Source organism: Pinus tabuliformis, chromosome 5_1 (assembly GCF_031772625.1).
Source record: "Pinus tabuliformis cultivar Carrire ecotype Pingquan chromosome 5_1, CPIR1, whole genome shotgun sequence".
Classification (NCBI taxonomy): domain Eukaryota; kingdom Viridiplantae; phylum Streptophyta; class Pinopsida; order Pinales; family Pinaceae; genus Pinus; species Pinus tabuliformis.
In genome coordinates, this window is record NC_142305.1 from 740,584,680 (window position 1) to 740,589,167 (window position 4,488).

Below are 4,488 nucleotides of genomic sequence, written 5' to 3' on the forward strand. Positions count from 1 at the left end.
AATTGTTATGGGAGATCTCAGCAATGAAATTTGGTTGCTGCCAGATATGGAAAAGGGACCAATCTGAAACAAGATAATTCAACAAGTGGTTCATCCACATACACTAGTATCAAAAAGTAACAATATAGTGGTAGATATAGATGTGAAAAAAGTTGTTGGAGAGCACTCAAGTAAGAATGAGGAAAATTTTGGAATACTGTGGAATCTCATTTCTATCTCTCAACTTTAACATTACAAGAATCTTTGCATATATGTTTGCATGTAAATTAACTTTTGGACTGAAAGTGATGGACACAATTCAAATGCCTTTCCCAGCCACTAGACCATTGCATCTTCACCAACGATCATTTACACAAGAGAAACATGACAACTAACATGGAAAAATAAGAGACAATTTCTAATAGAAAAAACATACAAAGTTGGTAAAGAGTGCCCAACTACCTTTGAGCAACATTTTCTCCTAACCACAAGTCCTAACAATATATGTAAATTTTAATATTCATAAATTTTAGGAAAATGACAAATTTTTGAAACCAAAAAAAAAAGAAAATGCCCATCCCATACATAATATCAAAAAGTGACTAGATAATGTAGATTATGCCTATCCCATACATGAATTACACTAAATGCCCAGATCATCGAGCTGAACATTATGATACATTTGATACCCAAGATTATACATTGTCATACTTTTATTTTAATAAAGATGAATCATAATTGCATTGTAATCCTCTGTTGTCTTTCTTCCCAAAGTCGTGTTGAAGGTTAGATTGAATAAAGACGAGATTTTACCATCTTTGGTCCGAGCTAGAAAATGGGTGTCTGTAGTCTAGAAGGATTCCCAAGGAAAAAGAGGAAATTAGGCATCGAAATCATGAAGTTTGGAAAATTAAGAGACTATGATAGTTCCCAACTTTGAAATGGGTTGCATGCTAAGAAGCAACCCAGTAATTCTAAGTGATGTTAGTTGTCACTCTGAACACTAATTAGTTGGCCAATGGTTAATGATATATTTTATTAAATTACCTGTTTTAGTATGTACTGAAACTATTAGAAATTCAAGAAGCTGAATCATTTCCCCTTTAATCATGATTTACATGGCCAAGCTTTCTTCTCAATAGCTGACTAGAGAGGTTTGGGAATGTTTTTAAAAAGCCAAAGGCTTCACCTCATATTTTCTAGATTGATAAAGCTGTGTCATATGATGAAATCATTTCTAAATTGGAGATCAAATTTTAGCACAAATAGATATTGAATTCTCACCTTGCTGCGCTTTTCAAATCTTAGATATTTTTATGCTTTCTTAGAATACACATAGGGCATAATGTATATATTTTATGTTTTATTCAATTTACTTACATTATTATTGTTATAAATTTACATCTTGGGATATGTTTCAGGTTGATGAAAATGTGGGATAAAATGGGGGGTTTCCATAAAGTTCAATATCAGAACATCATAAAAGCAAATATTTCTGGCTGCCTTGCTGATAGTCTAATATTCAACGAGTCACATCGACAGGAAACCATTCATCTTGAAAATGAGCTACATAATTGGTATTCATGCTTCACGGATTGGATGGGTACTCAAAAGGCTTATGTACTTGCACTGCATGGATGGCTTTTGAAGTGATTCAAGCTTCGTGAACCCTCCATAAGGGGAAGGTCAATTCCATTCTCACCCCGCAGGGTTGGTGCTCCACTTCCATTGAAACAACCTCCCAAAAAATTTCAAGTCACACTAATTTAAAATTGAAAAAAAATGTAAGGAGAAAAATAATGAACTCGCCCGATCAAAATGATAGTCAACCTTGTATAGATGAAATCATCTATGTTTGCTATAAAGGTACAAAAATGTAGTAATCTCTAATATGAAAAACATTCACACACACTTTGACTTCTAAGTGGAGCAGTTATTAGCCCCAAGTTGGCTGCTTCATCAAATTTTATCTTCTGATATATTTTATCTTTTAATGAATTAGACATGTGGTAGGTGGAAATCATATTATTATGTAATGAGTAATTTATTACCTTATAGAGTGGTTCATTAGTCAAGCCACAATATCATTATGAAGACATCAAGAGGAAGCCTTGATTAGTTGGGTAAACACTTGTCTTCCACAACCATATATGTGGAAATTAAGGTGTATATGGAGGTCCCCATCTTGAATTAAGTTACCTTCACAAGCATATGCATTCCTCATTGTTTACTGCACATCATTCCTCCATCTATGTTAATCACATGTGCATGTCTAAGTTTATAGACTATCACTTAAGTAAAAATTCCATGATAATTCCCATGTTCCTATGAATGGTGTGATTGTTTCTCTTCAATGTTTAAGTCATACACACACAAATGGTTTGTTGATTGTATAACTCATTGTCATTCCAAATTCAGAACTTTTGGTGTAATAAATCTTAAACACACGACTTAAATATTAATCCTTCTTATTCTAAATATTAAATTTCAAAACATTGATATGGTATAATGAAACCAAACAAATTCATTTATAATCAAAAAATTATATGCTTGATATGATACTCTATTAGATTTAAGATCAAAATTGATGATTACAATTATCTCAAAGTTTAAATTCCAAATGAAAGAAGAAAATACTTCTAACAACGTGCTAGAATGCTTAGGCATATTCTACAAAGATTCAAACTCTAGTTATCAATGGGCCCAAACTATTGCACTACAGAAAGAGAAACAACATTTTTTTAACTGAATAGAAAACCTTTGATGGATATAGATCCAATAGAAGAATATTTTCAAATTCCTAGGTAAACACAATTCTTTCCAAGCATCTCTTATTGTTATGCAACCAACTCACAAAATAGAAGAAAGAGATAGATCAACGGCTTCAAAAGTAGCCTCCTTGAGGGGGAAACATCATTTACATTACACAAATGAACAATTCTTGGATGAGACAAATGAAAAGACCTCCTTTCTATATATAGGAGTCTAATGGGTCACAATATAATCAAAGCTGACATAACAATAATAATGTAAGGGCACAACAATGATAATAAGGGGTTACAATGACTATACTAATAAGGGAATACACTAGTCTTATAGGGGCCTAACATTCCCCTCTCCTTCAAAAAAGTGTTGTCCTCAATGCTTGAGTAGTTTTGGATGCTGATGTATGAAATTATCATCCTCCCATGTGGAATCTTCAGTGGGTAATACTCTGAAATTGATCGATTTCGTAACTATCAAGTTCTTATTTCTGTGACTGCTTTAGGTTCCAATATGATTTTTCCTTCCTCGTCAAGTTCTGACAATATTGTTTGAACGAGGATCTTGTCACCTATATCCTTCTTTAAACATGAAACGTGGAAAACTGGGTGGACTCGGGAAGATGCAGGAAGTTCCAATTTGTATGCCATAGTACCAATCTTTTGCAACACCTTGTACGAACCATAATACTTTTGTGATAATTTATTATCCTTCTTATCTTTCTTGAGGGACATTTATTTGTATGGTTGTAGTCACAGAAATACCCAGTCACCTACATCAAAACTTCTTTCAGTTCAATGTTGATCTACCTGTTGGTTCATTCTATTATGCACCAATGTGAGGTGTTATCCTTTAAGATTTGGAGAACTTTTTGTTGATTCTCGATGTGATCTTCGATTGCTTGAACCTTAGAATTTTCTCTTAAATATGATGTGATGGATGGTGGATGATATCCATAAAGTGCCACAAATGGGGACATTTTTGTTGTAGTATGGAAGGAAGTGTTATACAACCATTTAGCCAGAGGCAACCTTTTGACCCATTGTGTTTGTTTATCAGATACAAGGCAACAAAGATACCCATCCAAACATTTGTTCACTATCTCAGTTTTCCCATCAGATTGAGGATGATAAGATGAGCTATGAGCTAACTGAGTACCCAGACAAGAAAATAATTATGTATAAAAATTTCTAGTGAAAATAGGATCTATGTCGCTTACAATAATATTTGGGTTTCCATGTAGTTTTTGAATTGTTTCCATAAATTCCGTAGCAATTGTACTAGCTTTAAATGGATGAGATAATGCACAAAAGTGTGCATACTTGGTAAATCTATCAACTACCACCATGATGACACTCTTTCCTTCGTACTTGGGTAAACCTGTGATAAAATCCATTGAAACCTACTCCCAACATTGACTTGGAATGGATAAAGGTTGTAATAGACCCGGGGTCTTAATTGTCTCAACTTTATTTTGTTGGCAAACCAAACATTCTGCCACAAAGTTTTGAATATTAGATATAATGCCATCCCAAAAAAATTCCTTCTTAACCCTATGGTAACTTTTAAAAATCCTGAATGCCATCCTAAGGGAGAGGTGTGCAATTCTAGAAGAATATTTTGTTTGAGTTGGGATCTCTTATAGAGGTATAAGAGATCTTTGTACCATAACGAATCATTTTTCCAGCTAAATGTATACAATGTACTGGGATCTTGCTGCAACTTTTGAATGAGTTCCCACACTTC